Source organism: Pristiophorus japonicus, chromosome 2 (genome assembly GCF_044704955.1).
Source record: "Pristiophorus japonicus isolate sPriJap1 chromosome 2, sPriJap1.hap1, whole genome shotgun sequence".
Lineage (NCBI taxonomy): Eukaryota > Metazoa > Chordata > Chondrichthyes > Pristiophoridae > Pristiophorus > Pristiophorus japonicus.
In genome coordinates this window covers 181,556,806-181,575,568 of record NC_091978.1, presented here as the reverse complement: position 1 = coordinate 181,575,568, position 18,763 = coordinate 181,556,806, and the positions used below count along the sequence as shown (strand labels likewise).

At 44.6% G+C, this 18,763-nt stretch overlaps 1 long non-coding RNA gene across 1 annotated transcript in view; it reads right to left on the bottom strand.

Moving 5' to 3' along the window:
* The window catches only part of LOC139232865 (uncharacterized), a 72,528-nt gene that overhangs the window by 14,974 nt on the left and 38,791 nt on the right, over nucleotides 1-18,763 (bottom strand). Inside the window, exon 2 of the long non-coding RNA XR_011588086.1 lies at nucleotides 7,685-7,785. This is a non-coding gene — a long non-coding RNA (uncharacterized lncRNA). The remainder of the gene's footprint in view (nucleotides 1-7,684; nucleotides 7,786-18,763) is intronic.

Below are 18,763 nucleotides of genomic sequence, written 5' to 3'. Positions count from 1 at the left end.
CCCTCCCCCCTCCCCCTCTCATCCCTCCTCCCCCTCTCTTCCTCCCCCTCCCTCCCCCTCTCTTCCTCCCCTCCCTCCCCCTCTCTTCCTCCCCCTCCCTCCCCCTCTCTCCTCCCCTCCCTCCCCCTCTCTTCCTCCCCCTCTCTTCCTCCCCCTCCCTCCCCCTCTCTTCCTCCCCCTCCCTCCCCCTCTCTTCCTCCCCCTCCCTCCCCCTCTCTTCCTCCCCCTCCCTCCCCCTCCCTCCCCCTCTCTTCCTCCCCCTCCCTCCCCCTCTCTTCCTCCCCCTCCCTCCCCCTCTCTTCCTCCCCCTCCCTCCCCCTCTCTTCCTCCCCCTCCCTCCCCCTCTCTTCCTCCCCCTCCCTCCCCCTCCTTCCCCCTCTCTTCCTCCCCCTCCCTCCCCCTCTCTTCCTCCCCCTCCCTCCCCCTCTCTTCCTCCCCCTCCCTCCCCCTCTCTTCCTCCCCCTCCCTCCTCCTCTCTTCCTCCCCCTCCCTCCCCCTCTCTTCCTCCCCCTCCCTCCCCCTCTCTTCCTCCCCCTCCCTCTCTCTTCCTCCCCCTCCCTCCCCCTCTCTTCCTCCCTCTCCCTCCCCCCTCTCTTCCTCCCTCTCCCTCCCCCCTCTCTTCCTCCCTCTCCCTCCCCCCTCTCTTCCTCCCTCTCCCTCCCCCTCTCTTCCTCCCTCTCCCTCCCCCCTCTCTTCCTCCCTCTCCCTCCCCCCTCTCTTCCTCCCTCTCCCTCCCCCCTCTCTTCCTCCCTCTCTTCCTCCCTCTCTCTCTCTCTCTCTCTCTCCCTCCCTCTCTCTCCCTCTCTCTCCCTCCCTCCCCCTCCCTCTCTCCCTCCCTCCCCCTCCCTCTCTCCCTCCCTCCCCCTCCCTCTCTCCCTCCCTCCCCCTCCCTCTCTCCCTCCCTCCCCCTCCCTCTCTCCCTCCCTCCCCCTCCCTTTCTCCCTCCCTCCCCCTCCCTCTCTCCCTTTCTCTCTCTCTCTCCCTCCCCCTCCCTCTCTCCCTCCCCCTCCCTCTCTCCCTCCCCCTCCCTCTCTCCCTTTCTCTCTCTCTCTCTCTCTCTCCCTCCCTCCCCTCCCGAACCGACCCAACCCAACGCCACCTACCTGTAAATCTGGTGCTGGGGACGGGCCCTGCCCGAAGTCTCGGGCTGGGCCCGTTCAGCCTTCGGTCCCGAAAGGCCTGCCTGAAGCACTTTCACACAGGTAGGAAGATGGTTTATTTAATCTTTTCTTTGCTTATAAATGTTTATTTGTTGGATTTATTTGTATAATATTTGTATAAGTATAAATAAGGATTTATTATAGAATTTAATGACTTCCCTTCCCCCCCCCCCCCTCCACCCCACCTCGTTCTGGACGCCTAATTTGCAACCTGCGCCTGATTTTTTAATGTGTAGAACAGGTTTTTTCAGTTCTACAAAAATCTTCACTTGTTCCATTCTACTTTAGTTTGGAGTACGTTTTCACTGTGGAAACTTTCAAATCAGGCGTCAGTGTTCTGTTCCAAAGTAGAACTGTTTTACCTGACTAGAACTGCAGAAAAAAAAATGTGGAGAATTGCGATTTCTAAGATAGTCCGTTCTCCACCAGTTGCTCCTAAAAATCAGGCGCAAATCATGTGGAAACTTGGGCCCATTGTGTCCATGCCAGCTGACATAGAACCACATGGCCCTCGGTCAGCAGCCCTGAAGGTTACATATAAACCTATGAGAGTGAACAATGGTGGAAAGGTAAAGAGCATTCGGCCCAACCAGTCTGCCCCACGTATTGCAACACTTTACACTCCAAGCACCCAGAGCCATGCGATTAAGAGAAGGTACTTAAAAGATTGGCAGACCTCAAAGTAGAAAAGTCACCTGGTTCGGATGGGATGCATCCTAGATTTCCGAGGAGGGTGGAAATTGCGGTGGCTCTGGCTACAATTTTACAATCCTCCTTAGAGATGTGGGTAAGTCCAAATGCCTGGAGAGTTGCAAATGTTAAACCCTTATAAAAAAACGGGAAAGTTATAAACCCATCAACTACAGTCTAGTCAACCTAACGTCAGTGGTAGGGAAACATTTAGACACAATAATCCAGGACAAAATTAATTGGATCTTGATAATCGAGAGGCAGTACTGTGTGGTGGGGGCAGGTTGGTAGAGGACCTTTGTCTTACGGATGTTTAGTGTAAGGCCCATCCTCTCATATATGCTTCGGTGAAGGTGTTGACAGTGGTTTGGAGTTCAACCTCCGAGAATGCGCAAATGCAAGCATCGTCTGCATACTGCAATTCAATGACATAGGATGGGATGACCTTGCATTTGGACTGGAGGTGATGGAGATTGAACAATTTCCCGTTTGTTCTGTAGATTAGCTCTGCTCCAGCGGGGAGCTTATTCAGGGTGTCATGGAGCATTGCAGCAAGGAAGATCGAGAAGAGCATTTGTGCGATGACACAGCCTTGCTTGACATCGGTCTGCACATGTATTGGGTCTGTAGTGGATCTGATGGTCAGGATCACTGCTTGCATGTCATCGTGAAGAAGCAGAGGATGGTGAAAAAATTTTGAGGGCAACCGAATTTGAGGAGGACACTCCATCATCCCTCATGGTCAACAGTTTCGAAGTCCTTTGTGAGGTCAAAGAAGGCTATGTACAGAAGTTGGTGCTGCTCCCTGCATTTTTCTTGAATTTGACATGCGGTGATGATCATGTCTATTGTGCCTCTTAGTGGGTGAAATCCGCATTGCGAATCTTGGAGAAGCTCTTCAGCCACAGGGAGATGGCAATTGAGGAGGATTCTTGTCATGATTTTATGTAAGGGAAATCATGCTTGACAAATCTTCTAGAATATTTTGAGGATGTAACTAGTTTAGTGGACAAGAGGGAGCTAGTGGATGTGGTGGATTTTGACTTTCAAAAGGCTTTTGACAAGGTCCCACACAAGAGATTAGTGTGCAAAATTAAAGCACATGGTATTGGGGGTAACGTACTAACATGGATAGAGAACTGGTTGGCAGACAGGAAGCAAAAAGTAGGAATAAACGGGTCCTTTTCAGAATGGCAGGCAGTGACTAGTGGGGTACCGCAAGGTTCAGTGCTGGGACCCCAGTTATTTACAATATACATTAATGATTTAGACAAAGGAATTGAATGTAATCTCTCCAAGTTTGCAGATGAAACTAAGCTGGGTGGCAGTGTGAGCTGTGACGAGGATGCTCAGAGGCTGCAGGATGACTTGGACAGGTAAGGTGAGTGGGCAAATGCATGGCAGATGCAGTATAATTTAGATAAATGTGAAGTTATCCACTTTAGTGGTAAAAACAGGAAGGCAGATTATTATCTGAATGGTAACAGATTAATAAAAGCAGAGGTGCAACGAGACCTGCGTGTCATGGTACATCAGTCATTGAAAGTTGGCATACAGGTACAGCAGGCGATGAAGAAGCCAAATGGCATGTTGGCCTTCATGATGAGAGGATTTGAGTATAGAAGCAGGGAGGTCTTGCTGCAGTTGTACAGAGCCTTGGTGAGGCCACACCTTGAATATTGTGTTCAGTTTTGGTCTCCTAATCTGAGGAAGGACATTCTTGCTATTGAGGGAGTGCAGCGAAGGTTCACGAAACTGATTCCCGGGATGACAGGATTGACATATGAAGAAAGACTGGATCGACTAAGCTTATGTTCAATGGAATTTAAAAGAATGAGAGGGGATCTCATAGAAACATATAAAATTCTGACGGGATTTGTTCCCGATGTTGGGGAAGTCCAGAACCAGGCATCACAGTCTAAGGATAAGGGGTAAGCCATTTAGGACCGAGATGAGGAGAAACTTCTTCACTCAGAGAGTTGTGAGCATGTGGAATTCTCTACTACAGAAAGTTGTTGAGGCCAGTTCATTATATATATTCAAAAGGGAGTTAGATGTGGTCCTTATGGGCTGAAGGGATCAAGAGGTATGGAGAGAAAGCAGGAATGGGGTACTGAAGTGCTTGATCAGCCATGATCTTTTTGAATGGTGGTGCAGGCTCGAAGGGCCGAATGGCCTACTCCTGCACCTATTTTCTATGTTTCTATGTTTTTCTGACTTTCCACGTGGCAGAAAGCAGGGAAACGCCTCTGTAATTTCCACAATCGAATTTGTCACCTTTCTTGAAGATGGTCATGATTACAGTGTCTCTGAGATCCCTTGGCATACTCACCTCCTTCCAAATAAGAGAAATGATTTCATGGATTCATGCTAATAGTGCTTCTTTGCTATGCTTTAGTGCTTCGGCATGGATTCCATCTGCTCCTGAGGCATTGTCGTTCTTCAGTTGTCGGATGACCTTTTCAACCTCACGCTGGGCTGGGGTTCTGCTCAGGTAGCGACAGGTAGCATGCTGCGGGATGGAGTCGAGGAGACTCGTGTAGAAGACAGTGTCTTGGTTAAGGAGATCTTTGAAGTGCTCCTTCCAGCAGGCACTGACTGCCTCTCTGTCCTTGATGAGTGTCTCTCTGTTCTTGGCCATCAGTGGGGTAGGACCTTGGGCACTTGGGCCATAGGTGGTCTTGACTGCACTAGAGAATCCACGCACATCGTGGTTGTCGGCTAGTTGCTGGACCTTCTGTGCTTTTTCCACCCACTATCTGTTCTTTAGGTCACAATTTTTATGTTGGACCTCGGCCCTCAAACGTCTGCGGAGTTGTTTTCTTGATCTCGAGTTGTGTTGCTGTTTCCAGTTCAAGAATGCCTTGCACTTGCGGCTTATTAGCTCCTGGATCTCCTGGTCATTCTTGTCGAACCAGTCTTGATGTTTCCTCGTAGAGTGACCAAGCTTCTCTTCACAGGTGCTAATTATGGAGGCCATGAGTGCAGACCAGGCACTGTGGACACTCTGCATTTCCACTTCACTGGAAGTTGTCAGGTTCGTTGTGAGGCATTGGCTGAATTGGGCTTTCTTAGCAGGGTCTTGGAATGCTCCAGTGTTGATTTTCTGTTGCTGCCGCTATTTTGGGGCTACATTGATGGAAATGACAGAGCGGATTAGGCAGTGGTCAGTCCAGCAGTCGTCAGCTCCTGTCAAGGTGCCGGTGATGCGGACGTCCTTGCGGTCCCTCCCTTGGACGATGACGTAGTCGAGCAAATGCCAGTGCTTGGAGCGACGGTGTTGCCATGAAGTTGGGACTTAGTCAGGGATTGTTCAAGGCTGGAGTAGAATTCCTCTTTGGTCTTGTCTGTAGCTTCCAGAGTTGGGGCCTACGCACTGATGACCGTAGCGCACTGGTTCCGGGCTAGGGTGAGCTGAAGGGTCACGGGGCGTTCATTTATCCTGCAAGGGGAATCTCTGAGATGCTCAACTTGCTCATTTTTTTATGGTGAAGCCTACCCAGCTGATCACAATAATGCTGATGCTATGTCCAGGTTGCCATCACCATCACAAGTTACACCCAATAGGGAAGAAGTGTTCAATTTTCCATACATTGGTGAACTGCCAGTCACAGCTGAAGAAATTGGTAGAGCAGCCAAACATGACCCAGTTATGTCAAAAGTGTATGATTGTCATAGGCAGTCACTCAAACTTGAGGAAGACTTGCTTCCACTCTAAAAGTGAGTTCTCAGGTGACTGTACAGTCCAATATGGGAATTACAGTCTCTGTCACAGGTGGAACAGACAGTGGTTGAAAGAAGGCATGGATGGGGAACCTGGTTTGCCGCACGCTTCTTCTGCTGTCTGGGCTTGATTTCTGCGTGCTCTCGGCGACAAGACTCGAGGTGCTCAATGCCCTCCCGGATGCTCTTCCTCAACTTAGGGCGGTCTTGGACCAGGGATTCCCAGGTGCCGGTGGGGATGTTGCACTATCAAGGAGGCTTTCAGGGTATCCTTGTAATGTTTCATCTGCCCACCTGAGGCACACTTGCTTGGGAGTTTCGTGTCAGGCATGCAGACGATGTGGCCCGCCGAACAGAACTGGTCGAGTGTGCTCAGTGCTTCGATGCTGGGGATATAGGTCTGATCGACAACACTGACATTGGTACGTCTATCCTCCCAGTGGATTTACAGGATCTTGCAGAGGCAGCACTGGTGGTACTTTGCCAGCGCTTTGAGGTGTCTACTATATATCGTCCACATCTCTGAGCCATATAGGAGGGCGAATATCACTGCTGCCCTGTAAACCATAAGCTTGGTGCCAGATTTGAGGTCCTGGTCTTCAAACACTCTCTTCCTCAGGCGACCGAAGGCTGCGCTGGCACACTGGAGGCAGTATTGGACCTCGTCGTTGATGTCTGCCCTTGCTGATAGTAGGCTCCCAAGATGTGGAAAACAGTCCATGTTGTCCAAGGTCGTGCCGTGGAATTTAATGTCCGGGGGACAGTGCTACGAGGTGGGGTCAGGTTGGTGGAGGACTTTTGTCTTACGAATGTTTCGTGTAAGGCCCATGCTTTCATACACCTCGGTGAAGATGTTGACAATGGTTTGGAGTTTGGCCTCTGAATGTGCGCAGACGCAAGCGTCATCCGCATAATGTAGTTCGACGACAGAGGATGGGACGACCTTGGATTTAGCCTGGAGGCGATGAAGTTTGAACAGGTTGCCATTGGTGCTATAGTTTATTTCCACTCCAGCGAGGAGTTTGTTGAGAATGAGATGGTGCACTGCAGCGAGGAAGATTGAGAAGAGCATTGGTGCAATGACGCAATCTTGCTTGACCCCAGTGCATTGGGTCTGTGGTGGATCCGTTGGTCAGGATCTTGGCTTGCATGTTGTCATGGAGCAGGCGGAGGATGGTGACAAACTTTCGGGGGCAGTTGAAATGGAGGAAGACGCTCCATAGTCCCTCACGGTTGACAGTGTCAAAGTCCTTTGTGAGGTCAAAGAAGGACAAGGGTTGGTGCTGTTCCCTGCATTTCTCTTCCAGTTGTCGCGCAGTGAAAATCAAATCTGTTTACTTGTGCAAAACAAAACTACTCTCTCCCCCAAGTGCAAGTTAAAATCTTATTTCGAAAAATTGTCAGATCAATAACACAATTCAAAATAAGTGTTTGCTTTGTATCGGCATCAAACAAGATCCAATCATTTAAAGGATTGACTCCCTCAAAACCACAGCAGCAACAACTTGCAATTATATAGCGCCTTTAAAATAGTAAAATATCCAAACGCAATTCACAGGATCGTTATCAAACAAATTTGGAGGCGGTAACAGCCGCAAGGCGGGAGTTCCTGCGCCAGGTGCAGAAGACCCGTCCCACGAGCTACATTAGACTTACTGGCCCCGAGAGGAAGTGAAATATTGTGCTCCCCTTTCTCTTGGGGGCAGACTGTGATGCAAAGGGGCACAAAGTTTCCAGCGCTAAGCATTGGGACGCGTAGTGCTGGCGGGAAGACAGGGCCTTCCCCTTCCATTAAAGGTGAGGGCCGAGCTACCGACTCTGCTGGAGGGAGATGGGGCCATCGCTGGATCACCAGGGAGCAGGGTGCCATGGCAGCAGCCTGGCTCACAGAGTGCTGGGCTGCAAGAGCGCGGCACAGACCCCGCGATCTGAAATCAAGAATGCTGTGACAGATAAGTCGGACATTTTTTAATTTTTCACTGCCGCATCTCACCTTTAAGTTTCACCCACCGGGGGCGCTAACGGGAGGCACAAACGACCCGAACTTTTCCCCCTAAATCTTTACCTCTTTGTAGGAAAACTAAATAGAAGTGTTGATAATTCATTCTCACCTTATAGTTGATAAGAACATAAATTTCCGACGTGTCTATGCTTCAAAGACATATCCTGCCATTTTGCAATTGGACATCTACCAGGTGTATTACACAACATCCTTTAGAAAACACAGAGAATGCTGATTAGTATTTTCTGAAAATCATATTGCTATAGAGAGAGAGAGAGAGAGAAATAAATATATACTTTTTTAAAGTAGAGAATAAAAAAATCTGAACATTGGAAATTTGAATTGGAATCAGAGAATGCTAGAAATATTTGATGCTCCAGATCTGGAAAAGAAAGAACCCTTTACGGTTCCAATGAATCTACCTGAATTATGAATATTTTATTCATTTCCACTATTCTCTGTTTGAAACAGAGATATATTTAGATTGCTCTATCTCAGAGTAGTTTACTTCAGCAGCTTCAAGTCTACTATTTCACAAGAAAACATTTAACAATTTTTAATTAATCTTGTGTCACAGCTCGATAATAATATGTGTAATGTGACCATGTGTAATACTAACACTATTTAGCAATACCCACCACAGCAACATCATATTTTACTCATCCCCATAAGTAGTAGCATAATGGGCAGGAATTTGCAATCAGAGCCGTACCTCTGCAGTAAGCCTCTGACCTGCAAAAAATCTGAACCTACCTGCTGCCCCCTGGGCTTCAGAGACTTTGGGTCCTGGGCCCGTGTAAAGGCCCAGGAATCCCAGTGATGCAGGCGGTTTCCTTTTCATGCTTATGGGGATTCCATTTACGAATGGAAACATCATTGGCATATGAGAAATCTCCAAATAATTAAATAATTTACACAACTGGAAAGGTACAACAGTTATCATGGGTGACTTTAATCTACATATAGATTGGGCTAACCAAACTGGTAGCAATGTGGTGGAGGAGGATTTCCTGGAGTGTATTAGGGATGGTTTTCTCGACCAATATGTCGAGGAACCAACTAGAGGGCTGGCCATCCTAGACTGGGTGATGTGTAATGAGAAAGGACTAATTAACAATCTTGTTGTGCGAGGCCTCTTGGGGAAGAGTGACCATAATATGGTAGAATTCTTTATTAAGATGGAGAGTGACACAGTTAATTCAGAGACTAGGGTCCTGAACTTAAGGAAAGGTAACTTCGATGGTATGAGACGTAAATTGGCTAGAATAGACTGGCAAATGATAATTAAAGGGTTGATGGTGAATAGACAATGGCAAACATTTAAAGATCACATAGATGAACTTTAACAATTGTACATCCCTGTCTGGAGTAAAAATAAAACGGGGAAGGTGGCTCAACCGTGGCTAACAAGAGAAATTAAGTGTTAAATCCAAGGAAGAGGCATATAAATTGGCCAGAAAAAGCAGCAAACCTGAGGACTGGGAGAAAGTTATAATTCAGCAGAGGAGAACAATTAATTTAATTAAGAGGGGGAAAATAGAGTATGAGGGAAAGCTTGCTGGAAACATAAAAACTGACTGCAAAAGCTTCTAAAGATATGTGAAGAGAAAAAGATTAGTGAAGACAAACATAGGTCCCTTGCAGTCAGATTCAGGTGAATTTATAATGAGGAACAAAGAAATGGCAGACCAGTTGAACAAATACTTTGGTTCTGCCTTCACGAAGGAAGACACAAACAACCTTCCGGAAATAGTAGGGGACTGAGGGTCTAGTGAGAAGGAGGAACTGGAGGAAATTCTTATTAGGCGGGAAATTGTGTTTGGGAAATTGATGGGATTGAAGGCCGATAAATCCCCGGGGCCTGATAGTCTGCATCCCAGAGTACTTAAGGAAGTGGCCCTAGAAATAGTGGATGTATTGGCGATCATTTTCTAACAGTCTATCGACTCGGGATCAGTTCCTATGGACTGGAGGGTAGCTAATGTAACACCACTTTTTAAGAAGGAGGGAGAGAGAAAACAGATAATTATAGGCCGGTTAGCCTGATATCAGTAGTGGGGAAAATGTTGGAATCAATTATTAAAGATGAAATAGCAGCACATTTGGAAAGCAGTGACCAGGATCGGTCCAAGTCAGCATGGATTTATGAAAGGGGTATCATGCTTGACAAATCTTCTAGAATTTTTTGAGGATGTAACTGGTAGAGTGGACAAGGGAGAACCAGTAGATGTGGTGTATTTGGATTTTCAAAAGGCTTTTGACAAGGTTCCACACCAGAGATTGGTGTGCAAAATCAAAGCACATGGTATTGGGGTTAATGTACTGATCTGGATAGAGAACTGGTTGGCAAACAGGAAGCAGAGAGTCGGGATAAACGGGTCCTTTTCAGAATGGCAGGCAGTGGCTAGAGGGGTGCTGCGGGGCTTTGTGCTGGGACCCCAGCTATTTACAATATACATTAATGATTTAGATGAAGGAATTGAGTGTAATATCGCCAAGTTTGCAGATGACACTAAGCTGGGTGGCGGTGTGAGCTGTGAGGAGGACGCTAAGAGGCTGTAGGGTGACTTGGACAGGTTAGATGAGTGGGCAAACGCATGGCAGATGCCGTATAATGTGGATAAATGTGAGGTTATCCACTTTGGTGGCAAAAACACGAAGGTAGAATATTATCTGAATGGCGGCAGATTAGGAAAAGGGGAGGTGCAATGAGACCTGGGTGTCATGGTTCATCAGTCATTGAAAGTTGATATGCAGGTACAGCAGGTGGTGAAGAAGGCAAATGATATGTTGGCCTTCATAGCTAGGAGATTTGAGTATCGGAGCAGGGAGGTCTTACTGCAGTTGTACAGGGCTCACCTGGAATATTGTGTTCAGTTTTGGTCTCCTAATCTGAGGAAGGACGTTCTTGCTATTGAGGGAGTGCAGCTAAAGTTCACTCGACTGATTCCGGAGATGGCTGGACTGACATTAGAGGAGAGGCTGGATCGACTGGGCCTGTATTCACTGGAATTTAGAAGGATGAGAGGGGATCTCATAGAAACATATAAAATTCTGACGGGACTGGACAGGTTAGATGCAGGAAGAATGTTCCCAAGGTTGGCGAAGTCCAGAACCAGGGGACATAGTTTAAGGATAAGGGGTAAGCCATTTAGGACTGAGATGAGGAGAAACTTCTTCACTCAGAGAGTTGTTAACCTGAGGAATTCCCTACCGCAGAGAGTTGTTGATGACAGTTCATTGGATATATTCATGACGGTGAACCTTGACAGATTGCAATTTCTGGGTTTTCACGCATGCGCAGTGCATGCTGAAACCCAGAACTTGAGGGGTCTTTTACATGGCTTACAACGGAGTACGCTGTGCATACGTCATCATCGGCCCCGCAATTTCCGTGCCAATATTTAAGCTCACAATAGTATTTATTACTGATATACTATCATGCAGGCTACGTAGTTCTAAGCAGCAACCAAAAGATATTTGCAAACAATAATTAAAAATAACAGAAACAATCTCTGTCCCCAATTAGACAAAATAACACATGATATCCATGCCAACTCTAGCTCAATTTCCTATTTTACAATCAGTAAGCCAAGCTGAAATAATGGCCACTTTAAGTAAATAATATTTCACCGGTACTCTCGGGATCTCTAGCACAATAAGAAGTTGCACACAAGTCCACTGCAAATCTATTTACAATTTTATTTATCCAGTGGTGTATAATTTTGCATCACATCATTGAATCAGCTATCTTTATAGCACCATAGCTCCATGAATGCTTATTAGTGTCAGCATTAGCACTTGACGCAAATAATAAAAATAGCATCTTGCCTGGGGTATTTAGCATCATTTTGAAAGTGAACAATCTTGCTGTTTTTAAATCAGCTTTTGTAAATCTGTAGCCAAGTGTCAAGGGTAAGCAGTAAACTGACTGAAAATCAAAAACTCCCTTTTGTGCTTTACACATTAATCAGTAATGACATGAATCCAACTGATTGCTGAGTTGAGCTCGCTGTTTGCATACTTAATTACAACTACTGTGCTAGAATTTTGCGCAGGTATCAATCAGTGCTTGGAGCTGATGATGCACTAATCCAAAAAAGATGATTAGGTTTCACACTGTTTCCAAGGTACACATGATTGATTTGCATAGTAAGATGCTGAACAGTATCTTACACATACTAATACTCGCCTGAGACCATTAAGGCATTAATGCTGTTTTTAGAAATTTATGGCGCGGAAGGAGGCCATTTCGGTCCATCGTGTCATGTTATGATTATTCTAATTTAAAAAAAAATAACTATTTTAATTTAAGTGCAGTTACTTGAAACATGTTAGTAGGTATTTCAAATATGTTATAATCTGTATTATTGAAACAATGGGCTGAATTTTACGAACCTCGGTCAGTCCGTGGCGGGCAATGTTGGTGGCGGGTCCCGGCCTTGCAGCAGGCATGGAGGTCCTCTTCCATTCCCAAGGGCGGAAGAGACCTCCCTAGGAAATCAACACAGCCTGGTTGCACATTGTATAGGAGGACACAAGCAGGGATGTCTTCAGGAGGACCAGGCTGTAGTGCCGCAAATGTTTCAATGATCTCAGTAGATCACGAAATGTTAGTACAAAGCCACACTCAACCTCATCCTGCTGTGCCTCTCAGCACATCCCCATCACTCTGCCTTCCCTACCCTACCCCTACACATCCTTACACCAACTTGCCTTGCACCTCCACCCATCCCCCTCCAGCTACATTATCACATCCCTATCTCACTAGCCACCCCTCACACTCACCCTCATCCTAATGCAAGCATACCAACTAACAACACACAAGGGTAGGCACTTAGGTGTTTTAGCCAATGTTCATGTAAAATTTCTGTTAATGTGGTGTCAAACATTGAAACCTTTATTTTCAACAGTTTACATTCTTGGACAGATTTGTGTGCAACTTTGGAAGTGGCTTCGTGAGTTGCAGTGAATGGTGAGACATAACAGTACCTCTCACAATGGTGATGAGTGTGAAAGGAATGACTTGGGTATTGTAGGGATGCTTTAGGGTGTTGGTATGGTGCCAACCTGGCACATCATGTGACAGCCAGGGTGTACAGCATCTAGTGAAGTAGGTCTGGCCGTGGTGAGGCCATCCCTAGCATCCCGGGCAGCAATGTGGTTGGGTGCTGATGCCCTGTGTCCTGTGCAGCATCAGTTGATTGTGGAGAAGGTTGATGTTGTTGTTGCTGGTGCTGCTGGTTTGCCTGGTGATGTTGGTATTTGAGCTGATTGTGGTGGGATTCTGAGGACCATGGTGAGAGAGTATAAAGTGCACTGTACTGATAGAATAGATGGATGGTGAAGTAGAGATGAGAGAAGCAATCTGTCAATGGTGGGAGAGGTAATGAGGTCAGACTGGATAGAGACTTTTGTAAAGATTGAATCTATACTAGAAATGCAGTTTAGAGAAGCTAGTGGTTCAGGGAACATTTCTCAATCAGCTGGGAACTTTTACTTGACATTTGTAGCTGTCAACTCATCAGCTGAAACAAGGGCAGTGACCTCTCGTCACAGCTTCACAGATGAGGCCTAGGCATAGTGGGAAACTGGTGGGCCACCTGTCAAATTTAAAAAGCTGGGAAAAAAAGCATTGTTAAATGGCTGTAAACAAGCCTCTACTGATTGTAATTGCCTCCCCCGCCGCTGCATGTTGGATGTGCACGGTGCTGGCAGGCCCGACATTTCGTAAAAGCATGTGATGGTGGGTTTGCGGCAAGGTTCCCAACCCACTTTAAAAAATATATATTTTCCCACCCAACCCACCACTGATCGCGCCAGCTGACCATGCCCCCCCACCCCCCGAAAATTCTCCCCACTGACTTCCAGGAAATAGAAAGAGAGCAAACTGGTTAAATATTGTTGTTTCATATAGTATTCAATAAAGCAATTTACACAACAATGCTAGACAATAGTATATCAGATTTCAATATGTTTATCATGAAACCATGAATGTTGTAGCTAATTAGCTAATGTACTATTAGACATCCTGAGTCAGTGATTAATTACTCACCAACACATTGGCATTTCACACTGTTATTCTTTGACAAAAGTGGAATAGTTTTACATGCTAGTCAAATTGTTAAAGTATCATGAGATATCAATTTGAATGCACAATTTATTGCCATTTTTAATGAGTTTTCTTGAGGTTATATGTATGTTCCAAAATTCCCCAGAGGTAATTGTCTACAGAATATAATACATATATTATCCAGCTTATTTGAATATATAATCTAGATAAAAGGACAAGTACACCCTTTCCATATCCAAAGTTAATTTCTAACTTTCACTTTCAGTGAAGCCATTATCTATCCTGTAGTGAACTCCACCTCCCACCTATCAGTCCAGACTAAATTGTAATAGTTTCAATGCTCTCATCTTCTAACATGTCTGCAAGTTTTCGGGGTTGATACATCTCACTATTTTTACTGTATAAAGTTAATTTATCCTTTTGCTATTAAGACTCTTTGACTACAAATTCAAACCAATTTTGATGGAGCCCATGAGCCTCAGTAAAATCAGGTGATGCATGGTTTGACGTCTGCTGAACCTGCATCGGCTTTTACCAGATTTAGATCAATAGCATCACCTTGGTGAGCACCAGGCAGGATCAGCACCTTCTATTTCACACTTGTCCATTGGGGGAGGCAGGAATTTGTGTGCTGCTGCAGGTTTTAAAGGCCTGCAGCAGCTTAATGGGGCAATTATGTTTTCATCATGGTTTGATGATGATATAGTGGAAGATGCTGATGAAAATGTGAGAGAGCAGTTGTGGTAGCAGTAGTGGAACCCGTTTCAAGGAGCAGACCACATAAATCTTTCTACAGTAAGTATAGCACAGGAGAGACTTCCTGGTTCCTCCAAAGGCCATCAGATCAGTCAAAGGGTGGGTCAGAGGGTTTAGCAGCAGGTGGTCAATCCTATGCACAGAACTTGGATTCAGTGCAGAAAAATAACTAATGACCTTAGTGGCAATATAACTGTATAATTATGCAGTGCAGCAACTATTACTACAATAATACCCACACTTTCTTACTTATTTAATTTCAAGTTGCCCATTTAGCTGAAGTTATGCTTCCCACCATTTCCTGTTCCCAGTACCGCTTCTTTCAGTAGCGGTCTGAACAGTACAGTCCCCTTCCAGATACAGAATTGTGAAAGACCACAAGAGGATATGGGTAGATGAGCACGGTGTCAGATAATTGGCAGATGTAGAAATATACAAAATAATATATTTTAGAGGTAAAAATTGATGAAAGAAGTACAGCTTATATGGTAAGATATTAAATGGAATAGAGGAGCAGAAAGATCTTGGTGTGTGGAAACGGAGGTTATTAAAAGTTATAGTGCAAGAAAATAAGGAATCTTTGGTTTTCTATTAAGAAAAATATAAAAGCAACAGCAAAGCAGTTTCTTTCTTCCCAATATCTATGGATAGCATCCTAATACATGGGTTTCAGTATAAATGTTGTCACCGATATCAACTATTCTGTTTTTGTTGGAGAAAAATGTCAATAAAAAGATGAGAATGGGAAGGGGACCTGCCAAGCTGAACCAATAAACAATGAAGCACCCAAAGCTGCACATCATATTCCAACTGCAGTGTAAGGCCTTGTAATTTTAACCACTGCTTTGCTGTTGCTTTTATATTTCTCTCAATAGAAAACCAAAGATTCCTTATTTGCTTGCACTATAACTTTTAATAACCTCCGTATCCACACACCAAGATCTTTCTGCTCCTCTATTCCATTTAATATCTTACCATATAAGCTGTACTTCTTTCATCAATTTTTACCTCTAAAATATATTATTTCATATACTTCTACATCTGCCAATTATCTGACACCGTGCTCATCTACCTATATCCTCTTGTGGTCTTTCACAATCCTTGTCACAATTTGCCATAACACTTAATTTGCTATTATTCCCTTAAGTCATAAATCCAGATAATTTATATGTACAATCTATATATCATAACTTTCCAGTCTTCCTTTCACCCCTACCTTTTGCTCCCTGCCTTCCAACCATCTCATTCCATGTGACCACATTGCCTTAATTTCAAGTATCATTGTCATTGTCATATGATTAAGGCACATTCGTGTATGTTAGCTGCAGCATAAAGTACAATCCAAACATGGGGTTAAGGATCAATTCCCACTGCTTGCTTTTATAGTCAAATTATAACTGCATTTTTTTCTACACGTTCATCATCTCACCTTAAATAGCAAGTAGCTGAAAGCATTCCTTAACATTTTCATTAATTGTGTATACACATCTTGTACCAACATATGGAAATAAATATTTCCAAACTAGAAATATCAGAATGGTTGAATGGTCACTAACTTACTCAATTTTCTTGATCTATAAAGAGAAAAGATTATTGATTTTTGAACTCAAGTCACAATCAGGAAATTAAATACATTCTCCTGTAATGCAATTTTATTTAAGCTCCTATGGCTGGTCATATATCACTTACAACTTTATTTGTCAGTCATAACATTAACCCACTCATGGAAACTAAAAGCATTCTATTTTTAAATTAAGAAAGACCTAATAACCATCCACAAAAAAATACACGTCTTAATTCTCAAATGGTCAAAACACCACAAAGGGTTTATGTCATTATCAGTACTGTATCTATAAAAATTGGCAGCATGATACAGTGCTCATTTAAAAGGTGATTCTCCTGATGGACCATTTTTATTAGAATTGATTTTCTTACAGAACCTTTAATATTTAAATAATCGTATCTCTGTGTGAATACTGCTTCAGTGCCGTGATGACCACAGTAGATTTATTTCCAAGGTCAACGCATTAACAACTAAAAGTAAAACAAAAAGAATACCGCTGCCAAGATTTCCCAATGGGAATGCCCACTGGGCAAAGTTCCTAGCCAATAGTGCAAACTCAGAAACTTCCCCAATATGTTGAATGGAATTAAATGTAATTCAGCAAAACCCTGTTGAAGTGAAATGAAAAACAAAGTCAACAAGGTCCGTAAACTTTACATGCTGAATATGATGGTTTTTGATAATACATATGAACATAAGAACATAAGAAATATGAACAGGAGTAGGCCATATAGCCCCTCAAGCCTGCTCCGCCTTTCAATAAAATCATGGCTGATCTGATCATGGACTCAGCTCCACTTCCCCGCTTGCTCCCCATAACCCCTTATCCCCTTATCGTTTAAGAAACTGTCTATTTCTGTCTTAAATTTATTCAATATCCCAGCTTCCACAGCTCTCTGAGACAGGAAATTATGTCAACATAAAGACTGAGGTGAATGGTAATTAAGGGAAATTCAGAAATCAAAAGATCGGCTTTGCACACATTTCTCAATTATTCACTGCTCCGACCCATATTGCACTTAGCAGAAGAAGAATTCTTTTCTCTAAAGTGCGCTGTGTAGGTAATGCAACAATTAAGCCTAGCTTAACGGTTAGTTAATGGCATGAACTGTATTTTTGAGCTGTAATGCGTTCTTCTTTCCCGTATAATTTAGATGTTGAAGCTGACCCAGCATCTCTTGTAGTGGAAACAGCCCAGGTAAATGGGTGTTCCTCCGACTGAAGAAAGGTTGGAAGTGACCCCCAGGGGTCAGTGCTGGGTCCACTTTTTTTCGCCCCTCCACTAATTCCTCCCTATTATGAGTCCCCAATTTTAATAACTCCACCTTTAGCCACCATGCCATCAGCTGCCGATGCCCTAAGCTCTGAAATTACCCGTCTCTCTACTGCTCTCTCCTCCTTTAAGATGCTCCTTAAAAGCTACCTCTTCGACCAAGCATTTGGTCATCTGTCTAAATATCTCCTTATGCAGCTCTGTGTCAAATATTGTTTGATAGCGCTCCTGTAAAGTGCCTCCGGACATAGATACTGCCGGACCTGCTGAGTATTTCCAGATAAATATTGTTTTTATTTCAGATTTCCAGCATCTGCTTTTGTATTAGAATGGATAGCTAGCTGGCTGCATGACAGAGAGTAGACAATAGGCATATTCAACGTGGCAGAAGGTGGCAAGTGGAGTCCTACAAACGTCAGCGCTGGGCCCACTGTTGTTCAAAATTTATATTAACAATTTAGACTTTGGAATCAAAAACACAGGCCTGGAAATTGGACATCGACAAATATCTGCCGGTGTCACCGCAGGCTTGGTTTACGACTGCTGAAAATGGCTGCTACACTACCAGGCAAACATTTGTGCTAGGGGGCTAAAGATTTTTAGCCCAGTGCTAACTTATCATTCAATGCCCCCCTGGTGGTGTTGGTTGAGGCATCCGACCTGAATATTCCGTCCTGCAGTGGCGTTGCAGCTCCTTGCAGCCTCTGGGAGCGAGGCTGTGCAGTTCGCAAAGAATTGTGGGCAATTAAAAGGGCTATGAATTAAAGGGGCAATGCATTCAGACCTGTTAAAAAATTATAAGCAAATGAAAAAATGCACTTTCAGCCCTTACTGCCTTTCAAAAAAAACATATACATTAAAAATAAGTCCCAAATGGCAGTCTTCAGCATTTAAAGCTGATTTCCCTTCCGAACCTCAAAAGATGGAAAAGTGCTTCAGCAGTAACACAACTGGCTCAGCAAGCCAAGGAAGGGGCACCCAGAGTCCCACACACAGCACTCCAGCTTTGTGCAGGGGGCCAATACTACAAGAGAAATCCTGTAACCTGTATGAGCCAGGAAGCCCTTTAGAAAGAATGATGTGGGACCACATCACCAAGGCCGTCACTGCTAGCAATATCACCCCAACCATCTGGCTCTAGTGCCCAAAGAAGTCAGTAGTCAAGGTCAGGGAATGCATCGTCAAAAGCCATCTCCTACCAACTACAAATTGTTAGAATTGCAATCCTCTGCTGTGTTGGAGAATTTAGACATGTTAGACCTAGCTCTGTCAAGCCCGTTTGGTGGTTGGTGTGCAACGGCCACCATATGTTAAAAAAATCCACGCACAGGCATCTTCCACCCTTCAAGATTTAGTTCGGGACCTGGAATATTAGGTCCTTCATTGAAACATCTGTGAACTTTTTGGTGTGGAAACAAGTCATCCTCGATTTGAGGGACTGCCTATGATGATGATGATGATGAGACATGTTATTCGAAAAGTCCAGCCTCACCGGGTCCATACGAAGTGCGCACGAACCCAT